Here is a 16889-nt window from a genome sequence, read left to right on the forward strand (position 1 = left end):
TTGTTTCCATTGATCTATTTCTTTATAATGGCAGCTATTTTCACTTTAATTTTTATTATTTTTGTATCTATTTTTCCACTTTTCTAGATTTTGAATGCAGTGACTAAAACCTCAGCAACTTTGTTTCTGTTTCTTGAAAAATACTTTTCTCTTTCAATATTCTCTCTATATAAAACTAAGCTGTATTAATCATTGATATGCTTAGATCTTCCTAGTAACATCTCAGATCTTCTTCATCCTTTATACATGGGGGGTTTTTCCAAACTCCCTTCTTTTTCAGAGATCAAAGAACAGGTTTACCAGGTGTGCCAGTTTGAATATATTGTGTCCCCCAAATGCCATTATCTTTGATGTAATCTTGTGCAGGCAGATGTTATCAGTATTGATTAGATTGTAGTTCTTTGAGTGTTTCTTTGGAATGTGCCCACCAGCTGTGGGTGATGACTCTGATTGGATAATTTCCATGGAGGTGTTGTTCCACCCATTCAGGGTGGGTCTAAGTTGATAAGTGGAGCCATGTAAATGAGCTGACATAACAGAAGGAACTCAGTGCAGCTGTGAGTGACGTTTTGAAGAGGAGCTACAGCCAAGAAGGACACTTTGAAGAAAGCAAAGGAGCTGCAGATGAGAGACAGTTTGAAGACGGCCATTGAAAGCAGACTCTGGCTCCAGAGAAGCTGAGAGAGGACAAATATTCCAAGTGCAACTAAGAGTGACATTTTTGAGGAACTGCAGCCTAGAGAGGAACGTCCTGGGAGAAAGCCATTTTGAAACCAGAACTTTGGACCAGATGCCAGCTATGTGCCTTCCCAGCTAACAGGTTTTCCGGACACCATTGGCCATCCTCCAGTGAAGGTACCCGATTGCTGATGTGTTTTACCTTGGACACTTCATGGCCTTAAGACTGTAATTGTGTGACCAAATAAACCCCCTTTTATAAAAGCCAATCCATCTCTCTGGTGTTTTGCATTCTGGCAGCATTAGCAAACTACAACACCAGGGTTCTTCAAATTTTAGCGAAGTATATGAATTATCTGGGCAACTTGTTAAAACACAAATTCCCATACCCCATCCCAAAAGGTTCTGATTCAATAAGCCTGAAAATCTGCATTCCTAAGAAGCTGACAGGTGAGGCTGCTGCTGGGGGCCCATGCTTTGAACAGCACTGGCTTAGAAGAATGAAATGGCTTTTCTAATGTTCATGCAGAAACTTCATTAGAATGCTGATTGTCTTTTCTAAAGTCTGGGCCTATAACTATTCATTAATACAGTGGTTTGATGCACTTGCACATGGGAGCCAGGAATCATTACAGTATATTGACTGTCCCAGTATTGCTTCATTTCCTCTTTCCTTGTACTGGAAATTGGGTATTGGTCTGTGAGCGGGGGTGTGCATACACCTGTAAATTATGCAGCTGGACTCAGCCATATGATACACATGCACTGCCAAGTAGACATTCATCCCCCTGGACCCTCTGTCAACAATCAGAGAGAGCTTTATTTTCCCCTTAAGGGTTGATCGGCCTCTAAAATAGGAATGTTTTAATGGCCAAGTCCTTGAAAACTTTCTTCCCTGAATTTATGTTTTAAGTGTTTGGCATCTGAGTGAATATGCTTAACAAAATACAGACATTCTGAATTAAAGATCAACACTCAAAGCAAAGAACTCGTTTCTCAAAATCCCAATCTGAACCCCTAAGCTCCTCTAGGATTTTAGGACAAGCAAAGGAGGGCTTGTTAGCTTTCCTTTCCAAGAGGAAAGCTAAATCTTTCCAGTAGTTCAAAGGAACTACATTACAACCATACATCTATTATGTAGAACGTCTACACTTATTCAAAGACTTAAAAAAGATACAGTGTGTTGTCACTGCTGTTGTTTCTTTATGGTCATATTCAAATTACCCACTTAGCCTTTGAAACAATGTTAAGTAGAACAAATTCCTAATCAGTTTCTATACTTAAACTGCCTTAAAGATGGCTTTTTATCCAAAGTGGGGAATAATGTTTCTCCTTTACAAAAAAAAAAAAAAAAACTACTGAAGAAAGGAGGAGGGTTTGTTTCAAATGTCCCCTTCTCATTCTCACCTGTCTCTGAGCTCTCTTTCAGAAGTAGTAAGAATAATGTGAACATCAGAGCTCAATCATTTCTGTGTTGGCATTTGGGGGTTTTTACTAGGCAGAGAGTGTATATGTTTCATCCTTAAAGGAAATCCATTCAAGACCAACTAAAGGCATACACCATACTTATTCCATCAGTGAGAAATTCAGATATAAAACGAAAGGCCAGTAGCTGTAATAAATTTGATTTTCACCAGCTCTGTATCTCTACCTGCACAAATGTGTGGCATAGAGGAGAACTGTGATGTACTGAGGAGAGTCAACCCAATACCATAGCTATGTGATTACATGGTTCTTCCAGTTTCTGGATTCAGGTTCCTTTGGTTTTGAACTTTGGAGGGGGGGGAGGGGTGGATTAAAAGGACAATAAATGAGTTATGTGCTCTCCTTTTAATTGCTGAAAGCACCAGACAATTTTTATTGGACACTCCATGTGACCCTAGGCTGTGAAACCATTTTTCTCCAGTGCTTTCAACTAGCAGTCTATGTTATCCCACCATTCTATACAGTAGGTGAGAGCAGAGACTTAAATTCCAAAAAGTCTGGGAATGAATGAGTCTGACCCCTGACTCTTCACTGCTACAAAATCTTAGGAAACTTTGTTACTTCTTAGCCTTCTGGTTTCCCAGAATAGAACCCCTATTCCAGATTGCTGTCATTAGTTGTACTTGTTGATATTTTTCTCAAAGCTAAACACAATGCCTGATTCATAATAGCCACTGCATAAATGGTAGTTCCATAGGCTATCCTCCCATATGTGTGTGTGTGAATGCTTATAGATGTATAGATGTATGTGCATATATGTATATATGTAAATACAATTTGTTGATCAGTGTCTAATTACAATTTGTTGATCAGTGTCTAATTACTACTACCATAATAATTATTAGTGTAACCAGAAAAAAAGTTGGGACCTCCTGTTGACAACTTAGAGCACAGATATGCATACATAAGAACTACAAAGACACTTTCCCCAAAGACATTTAGAAATAATACAAACCTTTGCCAAAAGTCTTCTATGGACATAAAGAAGAAGAATAAACAGTATCACACTGTACCACATTTTTACTCATCTCTCTTCCCAAAGTCTTTTTTCACAGAGGCACCCATTGTGATTTCTCTTTTCTTTCTATCAGAGATGCCTGCACAAATTTCCATGTCCCCACACTGGATTGTCTTTCCTGCTTTCTCTTATTGCCCTGGGGCTGCCTCTTTATCACTAAAGCAATGCAGCCTTTGCTCAGTTTCTCACATTTTATCTTTATCCATCCCTCCACATCCCATAAGCTGGTAGCAAAAGAAAAAAAAAAAGTATCTTCCCTTGAAACAAATAAGGCAAGACATAAAGATAAAAAAAAGGGGGTGGGAAGCATATGAACATGATTAAATATCTTTATATCACATTTGCCTTGAAAAATAATATGCTATTAAAGTCACCGGTCCATACCTTAGCAGTCCTAGTCTTCTTGAATCTTAGATACAAACTTCATGGCCACAATGGGGTTGAAATAATCTCAAGCCACCACCAAAAGGGATTTTTTTTTTCTTTAGCTTCACACAAGCTCCAGTTCAGCCTTCTCCAAGTCCCTGAGGATGGAGTTTTCTTTCAGGTCTTCAAAGCCACAGGAGAAAGGAAGATAGTCACAAAGAAAAAAGAAGAAAACACAAAAAGTGATATTAAATTCAAGACCATTTGTTCTGAAGAGACTAAACAGACGACACATTAAATTCTGATTGGCATAAAATGCATTATACCCAAAAGAATAAAGTCTTGATTGGAATCAAAGAATCACACAAAAACAAAAACATAATATATCAAGTCTAGAAGGCTGCTTTGAAAATGACTGGCCAAGTTTGTTCATTTAACTTATATGGCAACTGAGGAATAGAGAGGGAAAGTGATTTTACCTGTGGTGTTTATAAATTAATGAAGTAAGCAAATCTTTATTAGACACAAACAACATTCTTAACACTGTGGTCTATGTAAAAGTTAGGTAATGAAAATAGCAAAATTTTTTAAATATAGTCTCTGGTCTACCAGTAACATTTGGTACAATACATCACTGAATCTTGAAATATTTTCCTCACTTGACTGCTAAGATACCAAACTTGCCTATTATCACTGGCCGCTCCATCTTGATAACTTCTATAATATCTCTCTACTTTCCAATTCCCAACATACATGCACTGAAAACTCTAAAATTTGTCTGTAAGCCCAGATATTTCCCTGAACTTCTAACTCCCATATTAAACGACTACTCATCAACTCTACTTGGAAATCTCATAGATATCTCAGGAAGAACATGCCCATACTGAAGTTATGATTCTACTGCCACCTCCAACTCCCTTCCCAAAAGACATACAACCTATGCTCTGCCCACAATTTCCCTTCTCAATCAATGGCAACTCATTTACCCAGTTGGTCAGGCCTAAATCCTTGAAGTCCCCCAGATACCTCTCTTTCATATATACCCCATAGCAACCACATCAGCAAATTCTGAATTACTCAGAATAAATCGAGCAGCTGACCACTTCTCACCACCTCCTTTACTACCACTCCAGGCCAATGCATCACTGCAGATCTACATGGCTACATGGCAGGCAGGGTTACCCATGGCTATCTCTCTCAACTAGACCACAAGTAAGAGAATAACATACCTCTGTTCACAACCTTCCCACTTCACTCACAGTCAAAGTCCCTGTAATGGCTACAAAAGCCATGTGTAAAATGGCCCTGTTATGTTGTATCTCACTCACCCTCCACCCCCTTATTTATTCCTCTCCAGCCAAGCGGGCCTCCTTGCTGTTCCCCCATATGCCTGCAATTCTACTTGAAGCCTCTGCACTCACTGTTCCTTTAACCCTGAACTTTCTTTTCCATCACAACTTCATATTTTTACTCAAATATTGCCTTTATAATAAGGCCTCCTCTGATCACTCTATCTTAAATGGTACATCCTCTCCCCACCTCCTCATTGCCCTTCTTTGCTTAAACCTGGGTAAAGACTTTCTAAAACACAGTAGAGTTTACTTGCTTGTTGTCAGTCTTCCCCCAATAAAACATAAGTTCTGGGAGGGCAAGAATTTTATCTCTGCTATCCTGCAGTATCCCCAGGGCTGCAAACTCAGCCTAGCAAAAGGATGGAGCAAAATATATATTTTTGAAAGAATAAATGAATGAATGAAAGAATGAATAAACATGAATGCTAAGTAACTTTCCCAAAGCCACTCAGTTGACAAGTAGCTGAGCCTGATTTTAACCAAAAGCATTCTGTCTCTAGCTTTCTTGACCATCATGTCACACAAATTCCATGAATGCTTTCCTGTATTGGGGTTAGCAAAAGTACAGTATATTGTGGCATGTGAAATAGAAGATGTATTTTATGGATGTTTGTGGATCTAACAAATGGGAAGCCCAAACACTATCTAGAAACACCTTAAACTATATGTTAACTACATTATGATGATCCTCCTTATGTCCTCTCACCTTGTCTTTCTCAGTCTTCCCTGCCTTTTCTTCCATTCCTTTATTTCTTATACCTCCCTCAAATCTCAGTCCCTGAGTTGCTAGAGAGGAAATAAGGAAAAGGGATCCAGGGTTGACAAGGGAAAGGGAAGAGATGTGTCTAGGGGAAAGGTGTGGGGAAAGAATCAAAGGAGTTTGGACTTGGTCTAGTTTGCTTACAGATATGTGTAAGAAAGGGATAAGTTTAGTTTTCACATAGAGACAGCATGAAATAAGGGAAATGGAGGCAAAACCAGTTTAAACAAGCCCCAGACAAAGAGAAGAAAGAATCTGCCTGCTCCTTATATGGAAAAGTAACCATAGTTACTGGAATGTAAAGAGATATGAGGTAATATCAGAGGCGGGAACTCACAGCAAAAAATAAATAAAAATTTGAGGGGGATAGGCTGATCAGTTCAAAATCTCAATAATGAGCTAGTTGGCTCTCTAGGATTGGCTGTACAAATTAAAATCTCAAAAGATGAATTAGTTAGTGTTCTCGGATAGGCTGTAACCTCTGTAGTACCCAGTCAATGGGGAAACAGGGGAGGGACTTGCGAATTAGGAGTAGGAGATTTAAAGATCGCCATTCTCTTCCTCTGGCGCGCCAGTCTTCCATGTGTTTGACTGGACGCCCTATCTTGCAAGATTGTAAATAAATTCTTTTCTCCTCCAAAACCGAGTGAGCGTTTATTCCCTTACAGGAACCGCTTTATTTCCGACAATATGTTATTTGCCCTTGGGGTGATCCCCTCCCCTCCATGGGATCCTGTTTCCTCAAGGGACCAAAATGCATACCCCTCAAAGAGTCTTCCAGCTCTGATAAATGATTATTATTATTTTTAATTAATAAAGGACTCCCTTATCCTCAGGAACCTAAGATACAGTTAGGAAACAGCACAATGCTGAAGAACTGGGCTTTGGGATGGTTATAATCTTCACATCTTGGTTCTACTACTATGAAATCTTGGCCAAGACACTTAACCTGACTATCATATTACTTTTCTGTAAAGATGAGCTGATTGCAATACTCATCCCTTTAATATGTTTATGAAAAATTAAATGGGGTAACATAAATAAATCGTGCCTTACTATGACATAATTATGCAATACATGTTTACTGCTTTTAATATTAACTCTTAAGTTTTATTTTTGCAGGCTTTTTATATTCTCCATGACAATGTCATGATTTTTATCTACCTGGATCTTTACTCTCTCCTAGAGTCTGAATTTTTCCATCTTTCATCACATGGAACTACTTTTGTGCTCTTGATGAGTTTGGCCAATTCTTGCCAGACCATACCAGCTCAGATGTATGCAGTTACCCCAACTGCCCTCACATCCCAGGGGCAGACAGCAGAGTTTTGCATCATGAGAATCTTCAGTTTTCTGATTTATTTCTTGTAATCTTGCTGATACCCAGCAATTGGGGGTTGATCTTGGCCCTAGTGTTATAGCAGGCTGATAATTGTCAAGCCACAGTCTACAATTATTCCGCATTCCAAAGCCAAGAGACATGACTCTGGAAAGCAAACAAAGTTATAATTCAGCACAATGATATATGGAGTTATTAAAGAAATTGTGCTGACTGCTTTGGGAATTCAAGTCTCTAGTCTCTCCAAATGCATCTTTCTTTCTTTTTTCCTAACTGATATTAATAAAGTGTCTATGTTCGGGTAGTAAAATCATAAAAAATGTGTCACATATACTTTTCAGATTTCATTATATAACAACCTAATAAAAAGTTAAGATACTTCAGAGAAAAGTGACTTACATCTCATTCTAAATCACTCAAGGGCATGCTCAGAAATACATTTACTGAAGAAATGTTTATTGAGTGCATAATATTTGTTGTGCACTGTTAAGGACTGGAGATACCACAGGGACTAAGACTTCATTCATACCTCCACAAAGCTTTCATTCCAGCAGTTTTCTATGTACTCTATAATTTCCTAACTTCTGCCTGAATATGGGAAGATACAACAGACTTCTGCAAAGTTGTAGATTTACCCAAGTAGTGATATAGGGGTGTGTGATGTTTCTACTTGATAGAGAGAGACAGTTCTGTAAGTTTTGGTTTCCTCAGGAGGCTGCTTCATTTCCTTAGTTGGTTCCTCATCCTACCCCCAGTAAACCTCTTCTGAGTCAATCCTGGTTTATGTCCCTGCTTCAGCAAAGAAACAAAATCATTCACCAAATCCACAAATACATTCTCCATTAACAAGATGCCACATGCTATGGTTAGAGGACAATGGGCATCAGAGGACACAGCTTCAAAAATTAGCTTGAAATCTTTGGAAACTCTAATGGGACTAATGCTGAGAAAGTATATACCAGGAATATCATCAGAGATAATAATGTCAAGAAAGAACAACATATATCTTAAATCACCCGTGGCTGCATGAGGAGAGCATTAATCATAGAGATGGGTGGCAACGCTGGCTGTCAGGCAGTAAGGACAGCCTTGAAGGCTTCAGACAACCTGTCATTTCTCAAGAGGTCTCAGTTAGCAGTGACTCTGATGTCAGACTGGAACCACACCTCTCTAATGGTAGGGCTGCATTTGAAATGATTCCTGTGTGTGTAAAGCCTACCCAGGCATCAATCCACAGAGAAGCGCACAAACACACTGACACCCAGACACACTCCTCAAGAGGCAGACATCAGAGAGGGCTGGACCAGAGAGCAGCAGAGGAGTACAGGGTATCAGGAACTCTAAAATAGATCTTGATGAAGATTTTTGAGTGAAGAGGTGCCAGGGAAAAGAATGAACTGTGAATTTAAATCCAACTAACTACACCAAAAGCCTTTGTTCCCATTGGGAATTGGAGAAGCATTGCTTTAAGGATTTGCCTCTCCAGGAGAAGATCTGTGATCATAGGTATACCACAAAATTATGCAAGGTGTGCCTTACATACCTACCCACAACATTCACGTTATCAGCAAAGTTTCACAATACGTGCAATGCCTCCATTTGAACATAAGGGAATTGAGGCTTGGAGACATTCATTAAGTAATTCGCTTGAAATCACAGTACCGCAGAGTGACAGAGTTGGGATTCAAACACAGAAATGACCCCAGAGCTTACTGGTGTGTAACTTCCCCAAACATGCTGAAAATTATGGTGGATTCTTTCTTAGATTTTATTTCTGATGAAACCTAGTTCCAATATTCATAAGTGCTGCAATTTAAACTCCTAATGAGGAAGTCAGTCTGCTACTAATATAAATGTAAAAACTGTCTCAACTCAGTCTCTGAGAGGAGAATGAAAGAGATCAGCTGGGAGAGGGCACATTCCTTCTGAACCCACAGAGGAAGCCACACATAAGCCTTGGACCAGTTGTGTCCTGGGCAGCAGAAATAGTGAAACCAGCACTGAGTCACTGGTGGTGGTTGGTCTGGGTTTGGGAAATGTTAATTATATTTTCAACCAGCCAGATTTCCTGAAAAAAAATGCCGGGTCTATGAAATACGAACTACTTTGGGGATCTAGGTGCTCAAATATAACTGGAATCAGCACTCTCCAGCTAAATATTAAAGAATTTGCCTCCTATTCATTCCTAGTCCGAAATCAAACAATCAAACTGCTAAGGAATAGCAAAAGAAAATCTGTGCTGATGGATTTCAAGGATTATAGAAAACATTTTAGACACCTAATCTCTTGCCAAAGCATTAAGCACCTTATTTCCCTACCTGGTTAGCCTCTAAAATTGAAAGGTAAAATCAAAAGGACTCTAGAAGAAAAGTCACTGAACATTATAATGGGATTTTAGGAAACTTCCTGGCACCTGGGTTGCTGATCTGTAGTCTTGTCTGCTAATTAATAAAATATATTTTTCTCATAAACTTCATAAAGGAGGTCAGACACTGATGGCTTGTAAATAGTAACAGAAGTGGTCCTCAAGATGTGTTTCCAAATGTAGTATGCCCAGAAGGTTGGAATCCCCACCTCACCCCTCTCCATATGCACCTAACCACCAACCCTCCCAGCCCGATATTTGCTATTTTAGATATACAGAAATATGGTCCACCCTTGCCTTAGACAATTGGTCTTTGTCAAAAGAGAATCAATAAATTGTAAATTAGTCTGTGAATACATCCACTCTGCATGATACACATATTCTGTCACAACTCTCCACAAACTTCCATACATGCCTGGACACCAACATACCATGTAGATACTAACAAAATTTGCAGTGGTAGCATGATACACGACATGGCCTCAAATGTGTGTAATGGGCATGCTGCGCTCCCTCAAACCCAGACAACAGCTGACCACCACATCCTCCTTACTTGCAAGAATGGAAAAACAGTGGGAATGAAGGTTAAGACCAACCAGTGTTTCAATTACCAAGGGGTTTCTTGAGCTTTCCATACATCTCTAGATACCCAACACCATATAGAAAATGACCAGCCTTGTTAATATCAAAGAAGCCAGGGCAGCATTGCCTCCTCCCTAGAACACCAGCCTCTGATCTATTCTCAATGACCCATGTTTGTTAGAGCCACAATATTACGCTGCAGTGAACCCAAAGAAAGGATGCTAGGCATAAATCTGTCATTCTAGGCAGCTGTCAACAAGGACACTATTTTGCCTCGATATCATAAAATACAAGATAATGCTGGTTAAAAAGTACTGAATTTGATCCCTGGCTCAGCTACCAACTAGTTGTGTCCTTGGGCTGGTTATTTAACCTCTCTGTGCCTCATCTGCAATACAGGAATTATACTAATATTATCTCAAAGGGTTCTTGGTGAAGATTGATTGGGTTAATTTTAAAGCACTTAGAATAGTGTCTAGCATGGGGCAAGGGTGTAAGAGTTTGCTATAAATATTAATTATTAAATGACATTTAGGATTGCCAGTTTTGCTTTACTCAAACCCTTAAAAAGGTGAAGTCAGCTTACTTGCTATAGAAAAGAGGAAATAGGAAAAATGCTATTATAGGACATATCATCTAGATATAACATACAATTCCTTGAGGGCTGGATGGAAGAAGTTCAGAGCTTGTATTTTCTCTTAGAGTCCTTACAATAGGCTAATGAGGTAGCAACATTATGATTCTCATTTTTCAGATGGGAAAGCTGAAGGCTCAGACTGTTGAAGTGGAGTCTGGATTGGAACCCAAGAGAGTCTGAGTTTAGAGTTTGGGCTTCCAGCCACTGTGCTATACTCTTTCCTATTCATCCCTGAACACATCTTTGCAGCAAAAATTGTAAAAGAGGTTTCCCAGTTTGTCATTTGTTTTCTTATATTGCTTGTGGTATTTGGTGAGGAGCAATCTTCAATTTCATAAGAACAAAGAGTCAATATCCCTAATACATACGGATCTTCTAAGGATAGACATAGAAAAATGATCTTTTAAAGATAAAGTAGAAAAACATCAATAAACCCCTAGGAAAGTAGGCAAGGGGTATAAACAGAAAGTTCAAACAAACAGAAGTGCAAATGGCCCATTAGTTCATCCTCACTCATAATGAGAGAAATGCCATTCAAGGATGGGAAAATTAGAGCATCAATGAGAATAATAACTACAAAAATTAAAACACTTCAGATAGATTTAAAGCTATGATTTCTTAATGATACTAAGAAGTGAAAAAGAAACCCTCACTGATCACCTTTGAAGGGTGCTAGGGAACCTACTCATTATTTGGAAAAACGCAAGTAAAAGAAAATCAAGAATTTCTCCTGCCTTTCCATGTGGCCTGTATTGAAATACTGATAAAGGGATGATGTTTCCCTTTGTATCGGTTTTCCACTAAAAACGAAGAAAAATGATAAACTTAGAATATCAACACTTTGTGACCCCCTCTAATAAAATAGGGGAACTAAGCAATAATTATCAATGGCTGTTTACCATCACAAAAGAATGAATAAGTCTAGCCAACCAAATCCCAGCTGACTCAGATCAAGTTGCTATCTCTCAACCAGTTACAGGAAATGCAGATGATTGTGGAATACGCAATACACAACATCACAGGGCTGTAATCAGCAACACCCAGACTGTGGGACTATCTGCAGGACAAATAACCCCTTTGTCTTCACCAAATAAATCCACAAGGAAAACGATGGAGAATGATAGGTAACCTATGAACTAAAAGAGGCACAGAAAACATGAAACCCAATATTAACATATGGAACATATTTGCATCTTGATTTACAAACAATATGTAAGAAAACATCATAATACAATCAGTAATTTGAAAAATGATGGTATTCGATGATATCAAGGAATTAATAATCTCTTTGGTATATTAATGGCATAGTTATATTTATAAGAAGGACCTTACCTTTTGAGATGAATACTGAAATACTTGAGGAACCGTGATGTGATATGTGAGAATTTGCTCCAGTGAGGGGTGATGGGTGTATATAACAAGACTGGTCCTTGAAACTGGTTTATTTGTTCATAGGATTTCATTACACAGATGTTCATGACACCATTTACCTTAACTTTTAAAAGGTAACATTTCATAATAAAAATATTGTAAAACTGGAAAATAAAATAAATGCCCTTGTATTTCTTTTAGGGCATATTGAATATTCTTTCTTCAGAATAACCCACAAAAGCAAAACATCAGTTAAAGAAAAGTGTATTTTATCTGTAAATTAAAGAAAAAAAATTATGTGCCCATTTCTAAAAAAAGTTGTATAAAAGACTCGAGTAATCTGTCAAATGCAGATAGCAGCCATTCTCTGTATCCTTAAATATTCTGAATTTAAAGGAATAAAGAGAAGTCTCATCATGCCTAACATTGCAGAGATTTTACTCTAATACTATTACATGATGAGGAAAAAGCCTTAATCAGTCAGTTCAAAATAATTCAAAGAAAAGAATTAGACGAGGCCATAGAGACCAGCCAGTTGAATCTCATTATTCTACAGATGGGAGATGCGGTTTGTCCAAAGTCACAGGGGTGGTTGGAGTCAGATGAAAGACAAGAACCTGCATTTCTAAGGCCCAGCTCCCATCTCTCACGACCATGCCACACCATGTGACATCTCACCAAATGCTTCTATCATCCTGTGCAAACAACAAACCTGCATTTCCAACTATTATCAGAAAACTGGTAACATGGAGAAGGCAAAAACAGCTGTGTTTCATGTAGGAGTGCTTATGGTGGGGTTTAATTTAAAAAACCAGCAGCTAACGTGAAAAGCACACATAACCAATATTACCCTTGACAATCTCTTAGGAAGGCAAAACGTTGAGGCTGACTTTCTATATCTCAAAAGCCACTAATATGTAAGCTCTGAGGGCAGGGATTATTTTTACTAGTCCACTGTAGTATCCCCAGTGCCGAGAACAGCATTGAGGCATAGTAAGTTCTCAATACGTGCTTGTTAAAAAGATAAATACAAAGCGAGAGGGAGACCTTTCCCTCCAGTTTTGTAGCAGACAGCTCTCTCTTCAATTGAACAACAAATGAAGGGAAGACTCACCTTTCGGGGCCATGTTGTATGAAAAATAAACAACTCATTCAGTTAGACAAAGTCTTTACTCTCTGAGAGACATGAAGCACTGAGACCGAGGCAGGAAAAAGCAGGATCCAGTCTCTTCTCTTACTCTGGACCATGTGTTCACTGATGGAGCAGGGGACAGACTCTTCCACCCTACTTAATAGTTCTCTCTTTATTTGCTATGCACGTACAGTTGAATTTACATAAATTAAATGCATATAAGCTGGGACTCCACTATAATTGCAAAACCACTGCATGGGAAATAAGCTTTCATTGAAATCACGTTAGAAACCAGAAAGATTAAATTAGATTTAGAAATATATTTAGCCCCATCAAGAGGTAGATTACAGAAAGTTTATAAAACAACACAGATACGCATTGCAGGCAGGCAAAGCACTTGTCTTAGGAGATGGAATAGCATTGTCAACACAATCAGGAGAGCAATGCTCCTGAACGCCCATGAAAGCATCGACTTTGGAGTCTTTCAGACTTTTAAACAAAATTCCTGCTCTCCAAACTTAAGTGGCTGAGCAAACTGAAGCAATTCACCTTATTATCTGGCCTCAGTTTCATAAACTGTAAAATAGGCATAATAATATCTACTTCATATAGTTGGGGTAAGGAGACAGATGTAGTGCCCTGGCTCTCAATTTTCAAGACAAAATGACCATAACAATCCCCTAACTCTATGTATTTATTTCAGTCTCGCTACCCCCATAGGTTTGCTGTTCCTAAGCCTTCCCCAAACCTTATGTTTCCCATCCACAACACAAGCTAAGTTGCTATTTAATATTTATTAAGATTCCACAGAGCCCGATGATTTACATCAAATATGGGCCTTAGATGGCTGGCTATTATTTTTCCCTCGCCCTTCTTACCAAGCAAATGTGAAGCTAAATTAGTCACTTATCATAAAGTTCTCTGAAAACATTAAAGTCTAAAGAAATGCTTGATAATTGTTCATAGCCATCTGGCACTAAGTGATGCTCATGAACTTATATGAACCATTTGGTAAAAATCCAAAAACGTCTGTCTTAATTTTACATCTCACTTACTGAAAGTTCCAAGTTGAGAAATCTCCAGCAAGAGAAAATGGTTTATAAATGGGAAAACAAATAGGCAAATCCTTGAACTCATTTACATTCACATAGGAAAGCTTTAAAAAAAAAAACTACCAATATCACACTTTACCTTTCCAATACACTCACATACACAGACATGTACACAAACATAACACACATTGCAAAGGATAAATTGTGGTTGCTTTTCTAAGTCCTTTCCACGACTAGCAACTCATCATCTCTCTAAAAAGCAAGCAGCCTTTCTGCATTGCTTCTCCCATGAAGGAGAGCCCTATATCCACTGTGGGTCTCCCCTCTTCCCCCACCTCCAGGTTAAGCCACCAAAAGCAGTTCTCCACTTGCCTGGATTATTATAATAGTCTGTTAACTGGCCTCTTATCACTTTGGATGATTGCAGTCCATTCTCTGTTCTGTGGCTGGAATGAGCTTTTGAAAATAAACCACTTCTACTCCCTAGCCTAAATTTTCAAAGCCTTCCTTCCCACCGCCCTTAGGATAAAATCCCCAATCCTTAAAGTGGCTTATGAGATCCTCTGAGACCTGGACCGGAAAACACCTGTCCCAACTTGTATCACCCTCTCCCTCACTGTGCCCCAGCCTGCTGGCTGCCATCCTATTGTCCTGAGCCCATGCTCTTTCTGGTCACAGAGTCTTGAGCATATTGGAAATAGAAGATGTGATCTTTGCCCCACTTACTCTCAAAATCTGATGTGAATACCTATAAAGGTCAGATGATTTAGAAAGACTGGGTTTGGAGGATGGGCCACTCTTTTCTTTCTCATTGATGAAGAGGTTGGATCCATGGGCCCAAAATCATCCCCAAGTTTATTTAGAGTAATTTCCTTCCTTTCTTTGAGACTCGAAATATATCCTATTTTCTAGAACCATATTTTCTAAAAATGTTTTCCGATTAAAATGTCCTCTCCCTCTCCCTCCCCCTCCCTCCCTCTCCCCCCTCCTCCTTTCCCCTGCTCCTCCCCCTATCCTCTCTTTCTCTCTCTCTCCCTCTCTCTCTCTCTCTCTCTCTCTCATTCTCCCCTCCCAACCTCCAAACATCAGACACCTAACAACATATTTACTTTCACAATGTATATAAGCTGGTAACCTGGATGCTAAATTCATATCTCAAGTGGGGTTTGAATCAACTGAGCCACTCTCTTGGAGTAGTCAGAAGAACATTACTTATCCTTCAATGATTTTATGACAAGCTTAGCGTCTGGAAATAACTGGATATTGCTCTAAAAATAAAGCATTACAGATAATTACCCCTTAGAATAGAACAAATCATTATATTAATTTGAAAAGTTATCTTGGATATGGGGGAGAGAATACTTATTTGAAAAAAAAATTGCCAATGTACATGAAAAAGCTCATTTCTGAGAGGAAATTGGAGAACAAAAAACTGTTTCACACTTTCTCAAATTCATCATACTGATACTAATAACCAATCCAACTCTGTACCATCCCCCCAGAGACCTCAGATGGAATTAGAGAAAGTATATTATAAGGAGAGGAAATAAAGAACATTATAGGTGAGTGAAAAGTGTCTTCCTAATTCTGGAGGATGATGACATTTGGGAAATACTGAGATAGGGACTCAACACAAATAAATTTCAAGTAGAAATATGGTCATAACTTGCTAAGGAAGAAATATTAAGACTTATAGAGGTCAGTGAAAGAGAAGAAATGAAAATATTAGTAAAATCTAAATCCTGTTCATATATATTGACTCATTCATTCCTCCTAACAATACTGGGGGGAACGGTCTATTATGATCCCATAAAATCGGTCTATTATGATCCCATAAAAATTAGTGAAAATGACTAATTTGCCTCAAGTAGCAGGAGGGCTTGGATTTAAGACAAGTGGATTTGGCTCTACAGTCCATAATCATAACTATCTCACTATGCTGTTTTTTATGTCTAAAAGAAAGTCAGACACAAAAGGTAAGTAAATATTATACTTTGCCATTGATCCGCAAAGCATAGGTGAGTTAATAGCTTCTGATAACCTAGGAATAGAAACCCAGAATATTGTATAAATAAGGAAAACTAAGTGTTAGAGATCTTCTGACTGGCCCCAAGTGAGGCAAAATCTTCTGACTCCTAATCTGCAGCTGTTCTAACAAGCCATGGTGCCTGACTTCAGGCAAATATATATGGAGCTCCTCTGAAGTACTTGCCACTGTGTTGACAAATGTCAGACACTGGGTAGTAAATGGATTAGCAGACAAGGTACAAGGTCCTGTGGGATCACAAATTAATTTAAATGAAGTTCCTTAAAATTCTATAAGGAAGGATGAGTTACATAATTTGGGGATAGAGCATGCTAACCAATCAGAATGGAAAAATACATTGGGGTGATCATACAGAGCCATGCAGGATATACCAGAGAGTTTAAACAGATTAAGCCACTGTTAGCCTTGAAAGAAGAGTAAGAACTTTCAGCTGAAATGGTTTCCTTCCCCTCTCCCCCTGCTACTCTACTTTCACATTACAGCACCCCTACCATTCAGAAATCAGAGAAGAACCAAACAAAACTGAATGACTGAAACCTTCACAGGAGCTCAGAGGGAGAGGCTTAACAGGGAATGGGGAAAGAGGGAAGAGAAAATGTGTCCAAAAGAAGAGGTGTTCTATTTCACAAGGACACAATTATGAGAGTTGAGATCAAGGGCCTTATCAGCAGTGAGTTCAAGCCAGCTTGTGAGAGCTGCTACTTA

At 38.7% G+C, this 16889-nt stretch overlaps 1 protein-coding gene across 2 annotated transcripts in view; it reads right to left on the minus strand.

Moving 5' to 3' along the window:
* Positions 1-16889, minus strand: part of SGCD (sarcoglycan delta) — a 1065755-nt gene that overhangs the window by 593520 nt on the left and 455346 nt on the right. For both annotated transcript variants that reach the window (XM_037798832.1, XM_037798833.1), the window contains exon 2: positions 3566-3730. The gene's annotated coding sequence lies outside the window, so the exon portion shown is untranslated. The remainder of the gene's footprint in view (positions 1-3565; positions 3731-16889) is intronic.

Source organism: Choloepus didactylus, chromosome 11, assembly GCF_015220235.1.
Source record: "Choloepus didactylus isolate mChoDid1 chromosome 11, mChoDid1.pri, whole genome shotgun sequence".
Taxonomy (NCBI): Eukaryota; Metazoa; Chordata; class Mammalia; order Pilosa; family Megalonychidae; genus Choloepus; species Choloepus didactylus.